Source organism: Oenanthe melanoleuca, chromosome 9 (genome assembly GCF_029582105.1).
Source record: "Oenanthe melanoleuca isolate GR-GAL-2019-014 chromosome 9, OMel1.0, whole genome shotgun sequence".
Taxonomy (NCBI): domain Eukaryota; kingdom Metazoa; phylum Chordata; class Aves; order Passeriformes; family Muscicapidae; genus Oenanthe; species Oenanthe melanoleuca.
In genome coordinates, this window is record NC_079343.1 from 22241933 (window position 1) to 22260709 (window position 18777).

The 18777-nt window shown below is 46.8% G+C and overlaps 1 protein-coding gene across 3 annotated transcripts in view; it reads left to right on the plus strand.

The window, feature by feature from the left end:
• The first annotated feature begins 5976 nt into the window (after positions 1-5976).
• Positions 5977-18777, plus strand: part of LPP (LIM domain containing preferred translocation partner in lipoma) — a 327230-nt gene continuing 314429 nt past the window's right edge. The window contains exon 1 of one of the 3 annotated variants that reach the window (XM_056498467.1): positions 5977-6092. The gene's annotated coding sequence lies outside the window, so the exon portion shown is untranslated. Of the gene's footprint in view, positions 6093-6338; positions 6427-18777 lie in introns of those variants that run through there. The other 2 variants (XM_056498470.1, XM_056498468.1) reach the window with 2 other exon arrangements.

The window sequence follows — 18777 nt, forward strand, 5'->3', positions numbered from 1 at the left end:
AAGTCCCACATCTGTTCTGTTGCCGACCCACATACTTAACTCTGGTTTTCTGTATAGAAAATTATGTAAATAAAACAATTTGCTGTTGAAAACTATTACTGCCTCATTGCCTGGTGGAGAAAGAGCAAAGCTGGCAGCCAAAAACTGGAGACCCAGCAGCCATGTCCTCTCCTTTTGACTTCATTGTCCTCTGTTTACAAGCTGGCGTGTCAGATTGGTCACAGCTCTCAATTCTCAAGGCAGTGGTTTTCCAAAGTAAATACTTTTCTTTACATAATTTTCTTTGTATATATCTTCAGTATAAACCAAATTAACCTCTTGCTTCTTCAGGGCTTTAAGTCATTTAGGACCTCTGTAGGTGACAGATAGGTGTTTTGAGGCACTCCATGGAGGACATCTGAGCCAGTGAATCCAGAGCTTTGTTGTGGCATTAGGCACTGTCTGATGGCACTGTGGGATCTGGGCTACCTGCTCCTCTGGGAACATCCACCTCAAGTTACTTGTCTTTGCCATTACCAACTGCAGAGCTCTTGATTTCTGAAACTCTTCTCATCAATCCTGTTCATTGCTCAAGTCTGCCCAAACGCTCAGAAAGGGAAATGGAAATGTCCAGGGGTCAAGCACAGAAATCAAGTTTTGTTCAGATGAAAACTATCAAGGGAGAATGTGCTACCTCTGAGCAGGGAGGCCATAGGGTCACTGGCTTATTTTGCAGTCTTGCCAAAAAACTCCTCTTGAATCTGTTGTTCAATGCAGCTCAGACTGATTTTCATATGGAATAGTTCTTCATATTTTAATTTTGGTTTCCTTTTTATTTTTTAGGCTTTTATTATTGCGAATTATTTATCCTGTGTTTCACCAAAGAAGTCTAATTTTCTCATCTTCTCCCTTCCCAATATTTAAGATCTCTCTAGGTGTCTCTGTAATGCACCCATGTTCCCTGATTGAAGGAGTTATAGACAAAATCCACAGTTGGCATTTTTAGCTTGCAGAGATATTTTCATGGCTGTATAAATTTCTGTGCACTGTAACTCTATTTACTCTAGAAGAGGCCTTAAGATTGACGAATGAAGAAACATATTTAAAATATGTGTCTTGCAAATGTGTTAAAGTCTATATGGGCTATAGGTCCCTGTGGAAATAAGAAGAGGCATTCTTTTAATAAACAATGGAGTGCATCCAGTTTTTCTTCCTACTTAAGTTATTTCCAGCACATTCACTAAAATGCTACCAGATTCAATAATATTTGTCTCTTTCTTGGCTTCTTACATATATAGCTTTCTTCCATGACAACAAGTCCAAGATTTTTTGGAGCCAAAGCAGGAATGATGATGTGTTTTTGTTGTTGTTGTTGTTCTAACCAGCTGTCTTTGCTCATCTTGCTGTCACTAGGAGAAGACATCTGCTTAGTACATTCAATATTTTCACTTTGATTCTCAACAGGGAGGTCAGAGCCCATGCAAAAATGTCCCCCACAATATTTTGTTACCACAAACACTTCTTTTAAGACTGGGGTACTTTGTTTATTCAGTGTAGGCTCTATGAAGTATTTAACTGTTTCTCTTCCTGTAAAGCAAAGCACTCATGATATCTATGCTCAAATCTGGACATGAGACATTTACCATTAGTGAGATACTGTGCAAGATACCAGATGGTATAAAATACAAAGTCTAGTGACTACTGCTTTAATTATTGCACGTCATCCTGATAAGATACTAGAAGCTAGCTTTTTTCTCCCCGCAAAACTGAGACCCAGAGAGAGAGTGAGGATTGTTAATGAAATTATCAACTTCTTTACCAATTCTTTGCATTAATTTCATCAAAGTTCATTTTAAAATAAGGAGTAGTGCTAGTAATGGTTTGGATGTGCCAAAATGCTTCAGGCAGTTATTTCTTCTAGGCACTAGCAAGTCTCCTTCCTCATTAACCAAAGACACAGTCTGGCAAAACACTTCAATCCTTAAATCCACACTGTTCAATGGAACGCTTAAACCTAAGCTAAAATCTCCCTGGGCTCAAATTGGATTTAAGCATGTCCTTAAAATGCAACAGTAGCACATTGCTCAACTGTACTTCTCAGCATTGGAATATAGCAGTTTTACAAAACTTTACCATTCCTGAGGCACAGGCAGCTAGTCTTAGACTGTAGATGGAGCAGAGCAGGGAGCAGAGCCTAAAATGTTTGCAGGAAGGTTTGTACTTCCCTGAGCTAGCCCAAACTCACCATGGCCAACAGTGAAATGACCTGGAATTAGACAGGACTGATGGCCATGTAAAACTGAGCATCTTGTGAAGCACTTGCAAGTCCAGGATGTGCACAGAGATGGAGGGCTGGATAATGGTCACTATCTCTGATACACTCTCAGAAAACTGAGGAGTTTGTTGGCAATTGTATTTCTCATCAGTGAAGATTCCCTTGGGGTTTTGGCCCAGCCTCAGTTGCTGTCAGAGCTCTGTGACTCACTGAAGCCTGCTCAGTACCGTGCCTTGCATTCCTGTCTGGGTGCAAACATACCTGCAAAGTGGAGAATGACAAAGCTTGGCCCCACTGCCGTTTCTAGATTCCTTCTACCAAGCAGCACACTCGTGTATCTCTCAATCAGAAACAAGCACCCTGGCTGGAAATTAATTCAGACTTGCAAGATGAGTCTTTTCCCTCCTGTCTGCCTAGTATCCATGCTGGTGTTTCCTCATTCCTTCCCAGTGCCACAGGAATGCTGTTGCTGTGAGCTCAGGTTTTGCATGTGCTTCCAAGGATACCCTTTGGAGACTGAATGGTCAAGGTTGACACTGCATGTCTTGGTGGAAACTGGCGTCCTCCTGGCGAGGCGGGTGAAAAGTGCTGTGGTTTGGGGCAGAGGAGGCTCCCGTTGATCTAACACTAATTGCATCTGATCTTTGTCTGTAAATTAGGTGGCAGCTCTCCCAAAAACACATGCTTAGTGTGTTTTCCAGCCTCTTTGGCTTTCACCCACAGAAGAATTAGTTCACCAGGTGGGAGACTTTCCTGTTGTTCTGGAATTGTTGCTAGTGAGGGAATATGTCAGTTCCCCACAACTTCATCTGATTAAGAGCTGACTTGCAGAAAAGTGACTTGGGTTAGAAATAAAGTAAACATATGCAACTGTGAAGCTCTGGATTGGATCCTCTAAATATTCTTATGAGCAGGGTAGGTGAACCCCTGTCAGGCACAGTTTAGGCAGTGCTGCTCCTGCTCTATGGCCTGAGAGGTGGAATTACCGTGGCTTCCTAAGGGCTTTTCCCATCCTGAGTTTTTTGTTTTGTGATTTTTTGCATATGAGATCTCACTGAAAAGGAGAGACATAAACTTTGAAAAGCAAGGTTTCACTTGCTGCCTTCTGGAAACTTTGCACAGAATGGGGTCTTATAGGAGGTCATGGTGTGTCAGTCCCTGTTCTAAACCTTGTGCTGTGGGTTTCTAAGGGCTCCTCCAGACATGTGAAGATGAACTGACTGTTCTAAAGTCACACAGTACAGGGAAAATAGGAGCAGGAGCCAAGTTTCCAGTCTCCTAGTCATGCACCTTAAACACTAAAAAACTTAATTTCCTTGAATTAATACTGGCCCAGCTGACTCCTGTATTCCTGCCTTCTGACTGGCCTATGCAATGTCAGGCATTTCAGTCTTTTGCTGTTTAATTCATTTTGCTGCTATGGTACGGTAGATATTACCAAAGGAATGATTGTATGTTTGCCAGTATTTTTGATTCTTTCCAGGCAAAGAGCAGATTTTCACAGCCAGGCTCAACACCTTGAATTTTCTGCTTTCAATTCCGAAGTGTATGATATTGGTCATGATAGGAAACTGAAAAAAAACCTCAGAAAATTGATGCTGTGTTTGACAAGGCAGTGACCATTCTGGGCAGCACGTTACAAGGGTAATGGGCTGCAAATCAAACTTCTGCTGCTGTGCTGCAGAGGATTAGTCACAGTTCATCTACCAGCAAAATGGAGGTAGTAGTAGTTACTATCTCAAACTCTGGAGGCTCAAAGCTTAAAACTTTTGGGAATCATTTAAAGTAGGCTGCTATGGATGGGCACAGTATTCTATCTTCTGTTAACAGCACTGGAAAATTTCATAAGCTTGATGGATAAAGAAGCAATAATTGTTGGATATGGGACCAGGAAAATATTTTACCACTGGTCTTGTCTGAAATACTAAATGGAGAACACTTGTCTCTCATCTTGGGCCAAAGGGGTTTTTTTAGTGTTCATATACTTCCCCTAGATACCAGCTGACACAACACAAGGGCTGTTGCAGCTCTGCAAGAAAACTTGAAGAGAAAAAACCAAAACAGGCAACAGTTCCTGTGTACATCTGCCATCAAGAGCTCCACCACGCTGAGGCTGACAGACATGGGTGCCAGGAAACCCCTGGTGATGACCACTGCTCCTGCTGGAAGAAAATCCCCTTGTGAGTTGTGCTTAGGGCGCAGTGCAGGAGCACGACCTTGCAGCCCAGCACTCAGCTGGGAGACAGGTGAACTGTAGGTTCTGCAGGAGGCAACTGAACCTGGGTTTACAGGGCCTCAGGCAAAGGCTTTGGCTGCTCAGCACTCAGCTGGTGCTAGTCTCTTCCATCTGGAAATCAGCCTTGCCCTGTCTTTCACAAGAGGCCACGTTCACAGAGCACTGCTGGCTCTCTAGGTAATACCTCCAGCACGGGGCCCTGGTGATTCATGCACCATTCAGCTTTGGTGTAGGATCCCAGCAGGGTTTGAACACCAGGTAGGTGCCTAGGACAAGGCTGGGGTATTTCTAGTCATGTCCTAATGCTTAGAAAACACCTGCAGCCATGACTGCTCACACAGATTTAGCTGCAGATTTAGTGCTTCTAAGAAGACAACCTGGCCCTGGCCTCTGTTCCTGGAGGGAATTTAGCACCCCTGGTACACAGGGCCAGTGTGGGACACCAAATCAACCCTAGATGGGGGTTTGCACTGAGGACTAAATTTGGGAAATGCCATGCTTTCCCTTCTGAGGAGTCTGCCAGGGTGGGGTGAAATCTCTTGGGGTCTCTGATTGGGAAGTATACTGGTTTTGGCAGCCAGGGAAGGTGGAGAGAGGCTGAATCACCAGTCTCTGCTACAGCTTAAGTCCTTTAGGCACTTACTGTCCTTTTTTTTTGTGTCCAAACAAGCAGTCTTGCCCTCCTGGGGCTTTCAAGCACTGACTGTGGACATTAAAGCTGGTAATGGGATAAGATGTAAACATCTTCTGAAAGCACACACCAGCGCCCTTTATTTTAAAAATGAAATACATTTTGAAGTGCCTACAAACTCACCCAGAAATTTCTTTCCAAATGAGTAAGGCTTGGCAACGCTCCCCTCCACAGCCTGAACACAATGTAACCCTTCTGTCTTCCCGTTCTCTTCAGGGCAGATGCAGATACCGAACAGCTACTTAAAGGGCAACATTCCATTATAAAAACAATCACACTCAACATCCCAATTTATTTTAATTGCACTCCTTAGAGATAGCCACAAAACAATCAAACAGAAAGCAATCAGAAAATAGTTTCCCTTCCCCCTCTCCTCAGTATTCGTGACAAGTCTAGTTTTGAATCTATGAACAGGCAGCTCCTTTGGAACTCCCTGCACCTTTCACCTCCCCTCACCTTGTTCTTTGCCCCAGCTGGGCAACCACAGATTAAAAGTCGGTTGGAGAAGCACCCAAAGAATCAAAAGCACTCCTGGACAAAACTTCCCTGTGAAAAGTGGGATGTGCAAGGCACAGGGTGCATTTCTGTGCGGACGGCTCCCCTGGCTCCGGGATGCAGGAAGGTGATGCTCGCAGCCTCCAGCCCCGTTCCCGGTACCGGGAGCCGCCGCCGCCGCCCCCCAGCCGGAGCGCAGCCCCCTCCCGTCCCGTCCCGTCCCGGCCCCGGCCCCGGCCCCAGCCCTTACATGGACAAATCTGCCTGCAGGGAAAGGCAGGAATTTGGGCCCTTGACGTCAGCCGCGGGCAGAGCGCGGCAGAGCGGGAGGCAGCGGCCGCCGCTTTCGCTTTTTGTTTCGGGGCCGTCCCGCCGCGCTCGGGGCCGCGGGCCGCCCCTCCCTGCGCCCGGGGGAGGTAAGGGCCGGGGGGGCGCGGAGGGATGCGGGAGGCGGGAGCGCCGCGGCCGGACCGGAGGGAGGGACGGACGGAGGGATGGGTGTGCGGGGCGGAGCGCGGGAGAGCCGGCCCGGGGGACGCGGCGGCGGCCGGGGGCACCGCGCTGGAGCGCGGGAGGGGCCGGCCGGGCACGCCGCGGGGCAGGGGCCGCCGGCGGAAGGAAGGGGCCGGCGGCGGGGCCGGGGCCGGGCGGAGCGGGTGCGGGGCGGTCCCGGTGCCGCCCCCGGCCCGCCCCCCGCCGCCTCCTCCCGCCGCCGCCGCCGCGCTCGCCTCCGCTGCCTCCTCCCCCGAGGTATTGTTGCAGATAATAACTTGCCCCCTTCCTCCCCCCCCCCACCCCCGTCCGCCCGCCGAGGCAGCTGTGCCACAGCTGGAGCCCCCGGCCGGGGCGGGGAGCGCTGCCGGCCGCCCGGGGGGGCCGCCCTGGCTCCTCCCTCCGCGCGGGGCGCCGCGGCCGCCGCAGGGGCCGGCGCGGTGCGCTGAGGGCTCGGCCGCGGGCCGGGGGCAGCGCCGGCCGGGCTGGGGCCGCTTCCCCCGGCTCGGGCCGCCCCGCTGCTCGGCTCCCGGCCGGGGCTGCCGGGCCGGGCGGGCCGGTGCCGCAGGTGCACCTGGCCCGGGCTGGGGCTGCCCCAGCCCCGCCCCGCCGCCCGCCGACCCCCGGCCGCGGCTGGTAGTAAATAATAAGTTGAGTAAAGCTCCGGCAGCTCTTTATATGCCGGGGGAGGCCCTGCCTTCCCCACCAGGTAAGGACGGAAAACTTTCCCACACCCTGACGTCATCCACGGATTTTTTTTTTTTTTTTTTTAGTATGAAGTTCTTTTTTGCCCTCCCCTTTCCTGCTCTCCTCGGTTGAAGAGGCAGACTGTACCCTGCCATTGCTCGGGAGCGCTCCCCGCGCCCCGGGGCTGTGCTCGGAAGCCGGCAGTGCTCTCCAGGAGGTGATGATCAGGCAACTCCTGCCTAATTGCTCTGCCGCCTGTACCTCGAGGTGCAGCTTGAAACAAACTGAAGCAAACCAGACTTGGATTCTCCTGCTTTGTTTTGATTACTTTTGTTTGTTTCTTTTTTTCCCACACCTGTAGAAATTGACTTTTTAGCTCAGTGGTGTTGTTCTTGTTAGCTTCTTGTCTGTTTCCTTCTCTTTTGCTGGGCAGTTGATACACAACAGTGTAAAGAGCTTGCAGGAGCCTGCTGATGTGTCCCCTGAACATCTGCAACACCTTGGTCCCTCTGCACAAAGGGGTTTTGACCCATGCAAAAAGAAGGTCTCACACAGAACACAAGTGTTTTTGGACACATTCCAGGACTTCTTTGTTTCCATGACCTTATTTACCTGTAGAGTTTGTGCTTATGCATTCCAGGAATGATTTCTGGGGCAAAATCTGAGAGAGTGGGGAGTGCCTGGGAACTGGGTTATACAGCAGCTGCTGGCTCACCAAATCATTAGAGAGATGGGATATTAGGAAAGTATGGGAACATGCAGAACTGGAGAAGAGGACACAGCATTTCATCTCTGTGTTAATAACGTGGCTGTGTTCTTGCTGAAAAATGTTGGCTGCTGTCCTGTGTGTAGCTTAGCCTGCTGTGCAGCAGCAGCACAGTTTAGGGATGTGGGGGACGTTCTAATTATCCCCACCCTTGCTGAAGCAGGACTGGCCCACACAAGGCTAAATAATACTCTGGGATTTCCCTTGGGAAATATGTGTGTCTGTGGATAAAGATTTATTGTTGAAAACTTCTCTCTGCCTGTCTCCCCCTGCCCACCCCATGACCTTAAACCTGATTGCTCCTAAATTTATTAGCTCTGTTATTCCCCTATTTCAATTGTTTAGCCTTTGTTGGAGGGTTTTTTCCTGCGGGATGGGCCATCAGCAGGTCATGGTGTGGGTGGTGGCCACAGAGCCACCTGTCAACAAGCCCCTACCCTGCCTGTCAAATCCTGCCATTAATTGTGTTATGATGCAGGTGCTGCTAATGGGCCCTTCAGGCCTGTTGCCCTTGTTTCACAGATGGTTTTTTCCTTTAATTGTTTTATTCAGGTTTTCTTTTTCCACCTGGCTCAGTTTATATAGGCTGGGTAAAACTTCCAGATCAGGGACACCTGGGTCCAGCATAGCAGTAAGTTGCCATCAGTAATGGTCCTGTGGAGAGCTGCTGTGTAGTGAGTAGGAGACCTGCTTCCCAAAAGTCTCTCCCACCCTGTGTGTTGTGTGGTTGTGGCATTTTGGCTGTGTGGGTCCCGTGTTGCCAGCAGTCCTGGTTGGTGGCATGCAGCCCTTGTGTGCTGCCTGGGTAAACTCCTGTGTGGAAATGAAGGACATGTCCAGGAAAGTGAAGCTAAAGCTGTCTCATTAAAGCTTCTGTAGGTGCAGCCCCGAGCTGCTCTGAATTACTGATATTCAGTCTCCATGGTGCCTGGGTCAGTGAGAATTACTGATTTTCTCACTGTACAGCTGTGTCTGTCTTCCCAGCTCTGATTGTCTGGTGTGGCAGGGCAGAGATGCTGGTGTTGACCTGGGAGAGAATCTCCAATTCCTGTCACACAGAGGTGAGATTTTTACCTTTGGAACATGTTTGGAGATCAGCCTGAATGTCAGGGCAGGATGCTGGTGGGCATGCCCATGTCAGTGTGGGTTCCAGCTCTGTGAGTCCTTTCTCTTATTTGTGTTTGGTGCAGAGTCACCCAGCTTTAGGGGATAAAAGTATTGAATGATGTCTGCAATGTGCTGTTGTGAAACCAGGAAAAACTGGCAAAAGCCTGGCTTTAGACTGGCAGGTCAGAAGTGATTTTTGGATCTTGGGAATCATCGTTATTTTACCTGTTTTGTCTCCTGGAAATTTGCAGGGCACATTATATTTCCAAGTTGCATTCCTCTGAGAAACACCTTCAGCTGTGCTGGGTTAGTGAGGTAATGGGCGCAATAAGGAAGTGGTGCAGTGTAATTGAAATTTTCAAGCAATGTAATGGCAGATTCTGGTATTTATCCCTTGCTAAAGCACTTGTTTCTCTAGGCTGTTCAGGGATGAAGCTCCAGACCTGGACTAATGAGTTTTGCAAGGTATCTAATAGTCTAGGCTGTAGTCTTGCTGAGGCTGGAGTGCTTTTTATCATATATTATCATCAGTATGTATTTTTAATTATAACTCCTAGTAAAAATTATGGTGTGGAGGTTCATGCTCAGAGTGAAGACACCATTCCATTTTGAAGCCTGGCTGTTGCCTTGTTTATTAAAATCACTGCTTGTGTCCATCCGCTTTATTATAAAATTTAAGTAATACCCTTGTGATCAGCCAAACTTCATGTATGCAGTTTTGGAGAGAGATAGTAAGAATGGTTGGGAGCTGAATAACCTGAGGGAGTTTTACCAGCAGTATGAGATCACTCCTATTAACAGGACACATGTTAGGAAGGTGTCAGAGAAATGGTGAGTGGAAAAGGGATGTCTGTTCCTTTGTACAAGTGAAAACCAAGGTGAAAGTGGTGGATTCAAAACGAAGAAAGTTAAGTGCTTTTCAGTGTATGCAATTGTGGCATTTATCATGCAGAATGTTGCTGAGAACAAGAGTTTAGCCAAGTCTGAAAAGAAGATGGGATGACTGTACGAGTGTCAGGTACATTCAGAGTTGCACCAGCCCGTGGTGGTGCCCATTGTACCATTAAACATCTAATTGGAAAGAAGAAACAGTTTCATGTAGGTTTCCATGAGGTGTCTCTGGCTCACACTAGATAGACAGAGATAGAGAAAAGCAGTAGCTTGGGTGGATGACAAATTGTTCCAAGAACATAGTTTCTGTGTGTCTGTGGAAACAAATAGTCTCAGGGTGCCCGCAGTGGTTTCTCTATTGTTCTACCCATCATGGTTGTCTGAACAAGACATCCTCATTTTGTTGCTCCTCAGGCTTCTGAAAGGCTGACCTACACAGCTCTGCCTTTTTCCTTCTGAGCTCTTCTCTCCCTGACATGGCTTTGAGAAACACTTGTACACTCTGCCCTGGCTGGCCCCAGCTCCTGGGTTTCACCTTTAATGGCTTGTCCAGGCTTTGGTGTGCTCTATGGCAGCCCTGCTAAGGTGGAGCTTAGTCTTTGTGAATGCATGGAGATGTTTTAAAGATGGCATCAGGATGATGAAAAAATATACACTGGGCAAGAGTAGGCCCCTTCTAAATCATAGTACATTCTATGACTCTTTAGGTATGTGTGTGCTTTTTAGGTACTTTGTTTTTGATGGGGCGAAACTTTTGGGGAGGTAAGGGGAATATGAAGTCCATGTGATCCAGCAGAAGTCTGTGATTCATCATCTGTGTTTTCTGTGTGCACATGTGAGTACATCAGTGATGCTCCTGTCTGCAAGACAAGGTCCTCCACAGCCAGTCTTTTCACCCCAGTAGCTTCCTCATCTGCCTTTGCTCTCACTCTTGTAGCTGCATAATTCTGTGAAAAGCTAGAGAGATTACTGCAATTGCAGCCAGAACAGAGGAGGAAGGAGCAAAGGAGATGGAAACCATAACTTATGAAAGAATGTGGGTTATGTGATGCACAGATTCACAAGGAACAATGCCTTTAAAGAGCGTGGCTTATACATAGGAAAATGCTTGAAATAACTTTACAAACAAGGGTTCCAGAGGAGGAATTGGAGGGAAGATCTTGTGTTTGGTGTCCATGTGTGTATTAGGGTGCTGGAGGAGAGCATCAGTAAAGTTTGAAGAACTCAGTGTTTTCTTCTTTCTGATTTAGGAAGCTCTTTGTTTTGCAAAACAGAAACAAACAGAGAAAACAAAACAACAAATCAAACCGAAAACCACAGACCAGAAAAAACCCCACAAAACATTAAAGCTTTTGAGAGCCTATGCCTGCCTGAGAAGCAGACTTTAGCAGGGCTGGTTCTTTTCATTCATCATGCTCCTAGGCATAGCAGGCCATGTAGGGCTGGTGATGTTTTCCAGTCCAAACATGAAAAAAAACCTAAAACCCGTTATCCACATTGAATCGTTGCAATTAAGGTTATCACTAGAGACATCTCAGTGAAGATTCTGTTTTGATCTCCAAGAGCTGGTTTCGATCAGGTTCTGAGCAACTGTAAGAGCTGGCATGAAAATGATCATTTTAAAGTCATTGTCAGCAAGTCTCTGTCATTTTAGACTGTCAGTATCTGTTGTTGGGATCTGTGGGTGACAGTGACACACATGTGTGAGTCAGAAGAACTCCCAAACTATCACAATATGCTCAGGGAAGGAAAACAAACATCGGTGGAGTTGTGGGCTGCTGATAACCTTTTCTTAGACAAAGTTATAAGCTTTTGAGTGTTGCAGGCTGTTAGGATGTTTTCTATTGCCCTTGATGGCACAAGGAAACCTTGAGATACTGTGATTCCTCAGCAAATGCATACATTACTTAGGTTGGTTTGGGGCAGGGAGTGATGCATGAGGGTCTCTGGCTTATGCTAGTTTTGTTGCTATGTAATAGCCCATCAGCCCTCTTTGAGGTTTGCAGATGTGGCTGGGATCTAAGAGAGTTTATGCACATGAGCATCCTCTAAGTGGGTGCCATTCAGTTCTTGGCTGCTTTCCTCCCCCTGCTCCTGATGCACAGTGATGCTTCAAGGCAGGAAATCTTCCGCCAAATCTTGGATGATTGTGCTGCCAGTGGAATAGTTAGTTGAGATTTAATATGGCCATTATCTTTAGGTAATAAAGTATCAGCTAACTTGCCATAACTATCTTGTTTAATGTCTATTAAAAGGCCCACATACTTCACTCACTGGGTGAAATTTAATAGAAGTTCATCTAAGCATTTACTGCTTATTTAATTTAAAAATAAGTTGATCTCCATGACTGGAGTAACAGGCACTAAGGATTTAATTAACATTTAGTAAACTGCCCTGTTAGCTCTCAATTGTACAGTCAGGTCTTGTTTATGCATCATTTTTTAACTACCCTCTCCTTTATTTATTTATTTTTTTTTATGGCCACTTGATCTCATTGTGGGAAGCTGCAGTCATCTTCTATTCTCCCTCTGCACCTGATCTCTTCTCGCATGGGGCTGGGGGCTGGAATAGTGCCGAGGAACCGGGACCCAGCTGCTCAATTGTGAGACCAGCCCAGACAGCTGGGCAAAGGCAGGTGGGATAGAGGAGATTGAATTGACAGGTTGTCCCACAGGCCTTGAAAAAGGATCTCTGGAGCCCCATGGGGTGGGTAGGGTTGCACTGCATGGTGGGGTAGAAATGTCCAGCTTCAAACCTTACCTTTAATTTTGCTTTTATATTTGAGTATGTCCTGTAGGGCTTTTTCACTGGTGTGGCTGCTGCATGGAATCCAGGTTGGTGAGGTTTGCTTTTCGGATGGAGAGTGTTGGGGTGCTGTTACAGGTGATTTGTGGGTGGTCCTGCTGCAGTGGCTGTGGTGGTTGTACCCCAGCTGGGGAGGTTTCTGTGTCAGTAACGTGCATGTGCATTTTCAACGTGCTGTGTGCACGTACCCTAAGGAGCTCTCTGTTGCAGCAGTTTATTACCTCACCTTAACAGATTTGAATTACTCCACTTAGTGAGGCATGAATGAAATCAAGGAGTCTCCCAGATAGTGCAGGCAGCAGAGGCTGGGTTGGGAGAGTGATTGAATTAGCAGCTGATAAGTGTTTGTAGCTCCAGCTGCTGCATCATCATTGCCTCACTAGCCTGGGTGTCAGTGAAGTTCCTGTTCCAGCTTTTTGCTGAAGGATATTGGCTGGCTTGGATTTAACACACTTTGTTGTTTGAGATAGAGACTTGATTTGCTTATCGTGGGTTTGAGCAAATCTTGAGAGATACCTGAAGGTGGTATTAGTGTGGCCAAGACAAGCCTATAATCTGGATAGCCCAAAAAAATGGATAGTGATTATGGCAGCCACGTGGCAAATCTATTGTTAATTGCATGCTGTTAACTTTGTTAAAAGAATGGTGTTAAAGTTGCAAAGTCCAAGCGCTCCAAAGCTATGAAATGCCAGAATGAAGGTCATTCAAAGCTTAATTTCAGCCTCCCCTGCAAGCAGGTATTATGATATAGCCACTTAATTGCCAGAGCACCTACTCTTTGTGTCCAGAGTGGAAGGTGATACTTAATGACCATCTTTCAGTTGCTTTTCTCTTTCTGCACTATGTGGCCTCAAGTCTTGTTTACCATGTACTGTTCAAACTTGAGACAGAATGCAGACTTAATTTTCTTTTTGTGCTTTTCTGGAGTGTTCTTTGCTTTTTCTTTGGAGTGCTTTGGAAGTTGGAGGAACTATTTTTGTAGTGCCTTCCCAATGTGAAGGAAAATTGCTCTTTTTAGCCATTTAACTGATGGGACACTGAGGCTTGGAGAGGCATGAAATTAGCTGTTTCACATCACCCTTGACACTGAAATCATGGAGTAAAAAAAGAGTTAGACCACAGTTGTTCTCTTAAGTGTGCAGTCATAACTGATAAAAAAGCAAAGAAATGGTTGGGAAGAATTGTTTGCAATTACAGACTAAAGTTAACATCCTTTCTGCTCAACTCTGGAGATTACGCTGAACTATTCCTTTCACTTATGCTTGTTTTCTCCCATATTTCTTGCCTCTTATGCATTGTCATCATTATCCTTGAGTGGGGGCAAAGCCTGTACTTACCTTGCATGAGTATTATAATGCCTAGCTCAGTGTGGAGGCTGGTCTTTGCCTCTGTCATTTGGAGACTGGAGCAGCTTAGTGCTGTTGGAACTGAAATGTGGTGGTGAGGAGGTCCAGAAATGAGCCACAAAGGTGGTTAAGGTCCTGGGGGTATTTATGTATAAAAACACATTTCAGGGAGCAGAAGTAACGATGACTTCACATTATCTGCTCAACACTTCCTCAGTGACTTGTTTATCATGTACAGTGTGACTGACATTTTTCAGGGTAGTTGAAGCTTCTTTTATAGCTTTTTCATCACTCCTAATCCTGCAGGCTATTTTGTGGAGAATTAGAATCATGCCTTCCTTAGTTTCACTTTGGTGCTTTTTCAGAGAATCCATTTATTTTTTGAGTTCCTTGGGATACAGAGCTGAGCTTGGAAAACACAGCATTGTATCTTTGCCATTTAAGGAGGTCTTGCTGAACCTTCTGCATAGTAAGTTTGAAATTCAAGTGTATGAGTAATCCAGCTGAACTCTGCAGTTACTTGTGTGCCTGAAGATAAGTGAGTGTTTTAGCACTGTCCTGTACACAAATTCTAACCTGTTCCCAAGGTGTGAGGGACAAATGGAGTGCAGAAGGGTTAAAGTTACTGGGGAGATGTCAGGCTTTTTTCCTACTGTAGCATGCCGAGTGACCGCTGTAGCAGGCAGAGCCTCACTGCAGGGAAGAGTCAGCCTTATACAGAGCAGGAGATCCTATTGTGAGTGGTGCAGACTTTTAACAGTGGCATTCAGTAAAGGACTGTGGGGCAGAAGCATATTTGGGAGCTAGGAATGGTGCCTTGGACCACTGCATTGCTGCAGGAATGAGCACAGGGTTCTTGGCATGTGGTGCCTTTTTGAGCATCTCCCTCTGCATCTGAGGTTTGGGAATGTGGCCAGAGCAGCAGGTGAACTTTAAACAATATAAATGAGCATGTCTTTCTAAGGCACCCCACTCACCCAGGTCCTTGAAGTGTCTGGGGGAAAGAATGGCAGCTCACAGAGTGCCTGTGTGCCTCCTTCCATGGCTTGGCACAGCGTGCTTTGCTCTGTTGTGTGGGAGAACTGTGAACCTGGGGTGTTGGAGGCTGGGGAAGTTAGCTGAGAAATTTTTAAGGACTAGATTGTAGCATGGGAAAAGGAGCTATAAGAGCAGAGCTTGCTGCCTTACTACACACAGGGATCCCTGCAGGGTGTGTTCATTTATAAGCCATTCTGGATGAAGTTAGTTACTCCATGGCCTAATTGCACACACGGCCTACAGGCAGTGTGTCATTGGCACTGCTCCTACAAATGTCCCTGAGAATGCAGGGCAGGTGGCTTGATATCACCTCACCTCTGCACTGCTGGGTTTATTGCTTTTCTGTGCTCTACCCTGGGATAAGATAGAGAGGATTGCTCCAGTGTGTTCCAATGATCAGCTGTGCTGCTTGTCCCCACCCTATCTGGAGTCAGATCACTCTCTGGGCTCCTGTATCTACATTCCTCTGCTTCCTGGATGCCATGGCCCAAGCCTCCAGTCTGTATTCATTTGCACACCTGAAGTGCTGTTTTAGGGCTTGGGTTATGCTGTCAAGTGCCAGAAGCCCAAGTGAAAGTGATCTGCTCCAGCTTTGTTGGCTTCAGGGCAGCTGTCTGCCTGTTAGCTGTTCCCTGGCCCTGGAGGTGCAGTGAGGCACGAGCAACCTGATGGGTTTTTGCAACAACTCTTGATAAATTTTTTGTGTCTCACGTGATTTGATTCATACCTGATTAAGGGTGTACCCACTTCCATGGGTGGAGCTGGATGTGCAAAGGTAGCTGTGTTATCAGGAAGTCACTGGCTCACCTAATTTAGTTTCAACTCCCTTAGTAGAGGCACGTGCTAGAATGGCAATATATTTTGTCTAATTTAGTTGTGCAAATTCTACCAGATGTAGAATGAAAGGGATTCCATGTGTTTTTCATCTCCAGAAAGACAAGACCTATCCATCTAATGAAAAACATGAATAGTTCTGGGTATGGTATTGGTATACTCCTGTGTTCCTTTCATCCTTTTTGTTTCCATATCCCACAGCCAGCATTTTCTTGTGTTGTCCATATCTCTAAATTTGACCAGTAGCATCTTGGGCTGGGCCTGGCACTTGTTTTGCTGCCTGAAGGAGAGTTGTGAGTCTGGCAGTCAGTGTGCATCAAACTCCTGTGAACCCAAGCACAGAGCACAAGCTGCACCCATGAAGTGATGTCTGAATCTGAGGAGTTCCTGCCCTGGGAGATGAAGAATGGTGAGAGAAGAGCCAAATGATTGACTTGTGAACATAGTGACTGATTATGAGCAAAGATAAAAGGATGTAAAAAGCAGAATGTGACTAAGATAAAGACCTGATAAGTATTGAAATGTGTGGAGGAAAGGGAAGCAGTAGCTTCTGACAGAGCAAATGTGTTCATGTAGGACTTGCAACTTGGTGCAAAACAATTCTGGGTCGTGGGAACGTATGGCTGCTGTGGCTCTGCCACTGTGAGCCATTGCCACTTATGTCCCTTTAACAAATAGGCATGGTTCAATCTGGAACCTACTTGAGCTCTTCCTGTTCTTCCTGGGGAGTTCATCTTTCCCATGGCTGTTTATCGCTGCAGTTTCTGAGCTGTGCACACTCACTGTCTCATTCCTCAGCCCTTACTCACAGGAGGCCTCTGTGTGAGGGAGGGACACCCAAGAGAAACATGAAACTTGTAAAGTCCCTTGCCACAAGGAATTTGGGTGGCTGATCTGCTGCAGCTGGGTGTTTGGGAGCCTGCTGGAGGTCTGTGGGCTGTGAGTGCGATCTGCAGCACTCCAGAGCGTGGGATGGAGCTTGGGGGAAGGTGGTTTTCCCCTGCAAAGGGCAACCCTCATCTGGGGGCTCCTGGTAGAGCTGTGCTGGCCCAGCCTGTCAGCAAAAGTCAGTTGTGCATTTGGATGGGGTAAAGTGGAGGAGGGGAGCAGTATGACTCACTGAAGTTATCAGCGACCAGAAGTAGGCTGTAAGCTACAGGGGACACCTCGCACCTCCATCCTAAAGCAGAGAAACGTGTCAGGGGAGATACAGCCGTTTGTGCAAGTACAATGTGGGGGTTTGGGTCCAGCATTCACATCCATAAATAGGCCAGTCCCTTCCTTATGCTAGTGTTTGTGTGCACTCCTCAAACATGAACCAGCTAATCCCAACAGATGTTTGGCAGCCTCCAGAGGCCATAAGGAAGTTAAATATCATTGCACTTTGCTAGGGAGATGCCCAGGATTCCAGTAACACCTGCTAGAAGATCCCACTGGAGCTGTGTGTGTTGGTGGCTGTGTGGGCTCAGCTCAGCAGGGCACCTGCTGCCATTGCCTCAGGCTGCTCTGTCAGTGTGAGAGGGCTGGGCTGGGCTTCCATTGACATCAATGACAAAACTTCCTTTAGTTTGTGAGGGAGAACGGGATTTAGCAGTATGTTTATACACTCCCACTTTATTAAAATCTAGTTGAAAGGAGGGAGCTGGGGATTTTATTTGCTGCCTGCCTTTGTCCATGTGCTGATGTGCCCACCTCCGTGGGGGTCATGTGTGAAGTCATGATGCTGCTGGTTGGCCTGTGTCCTTTACTTGCCTCCCTCTCTTTCCCCAAATGTCAACATTTAGTTGCAAGGTTAAACACCTCTGAGGACTAGAAAGTGGTGATGATTTATTCTGGAGTTGTCTCTGTACTCTCTAGTTTGTGATTCAAGAAGTCTTCAAGAAGTGAAGTGCTTGGCGAAGCAGTAGGATAGTTCTGGGTTACTAATAAATCAAGAACTTTCCTTAGGTGTTTCCCCACTCACTTCCTCATCAGTCTCTATGAAATAGGAATGATGGCTCTGAATACCTATGTGTGGGTAAAACCTCCTGGAGTATCCTTAGGGCACAGACCCCACCAGTTTTTGCCGTTCAGCAGCTCAAGGGCAAGTCTTGGGTGTCTTCTGTGATGACAGGGACTCTGGGGGGCTTGTCCTGTCCCTCATTGCTCTGAACCTGCTGCAGTCCCTTCTCTGCACCAAGTGTGTGCATCTGACTCTGGCCCGTGCTGCCAGCAGCTGCTGCCCAGCCTTTTTGTCTGCATTAGTTTAATTGAGTGAGGAGCTTGCAGGAAAAGCTATTCATTCCTCTGGTAACTGTGCTTGACAATCAGAAGTTATTCTGGGGGTGAAGGACTGGTACAAATTTGTTTTCCTTGGTTGAGGATCCATAACCCTTAATAGTTTCTTGCTCATAGGAGCTGAGTGGACTTGGTTTGCTGCTAATTAAAAGCCAAAAGGGTACGTAGTCTTTTCCAAAATAATTACCATCTTTGGTGAACAGAACTGCTGACTTCCTATTGGTTTCCAAACCCCTTGCTTGTGCCGTGTTACTTTGCACTGACACATAGGAGGGCCCCATCAGGGCCAGCAGCTCCATCCTGGTGCAGAGGGAATTTGTGCTTGAATCCTTTGTCTGCTGTTGGACCAACAGATAAATATAGAAGAAGCACAGGATTGTAAAAAATGTTAGGAAGCTAATAATTACATTTGGAATTGAGGATGTGTTTTCTTGGTGGGAAGCCATTAAAGGCGATAGAAGTGAGTGCGTGTACCCTGTGTGCCAGAGTGTGTTTTTGTCTTGGCTTTTTAAGGGCTAAAAACTAGCAAGAAGAAGAAAAAGGTTTTGAATGTGTGTGCATGCTCACACATTCAGTTCCTAGATAGTTTGGTTTCTATCAGTTCCTAGACAGTTTCGTTTCTATCAGTAATTGGTTTCAGCTATACATGAACTTCAATTCATATGTTGAATTGGGCCTGCTATTACAGTGGAAGATGCCTTTTTTCCTTTCTGTTTGCCCAGTCTCTGCTTCTGTCAAGTTTTTGCCTTGACAGAACTGAACCTGCAGCATGAGGGGGTCGGAGGGTCTTCTCCTTATTTGGCTGGTTCTGAATGTCCATGCAAGTGTTTGTGCTCCTTCTGTGTGAATTGGAAGGGT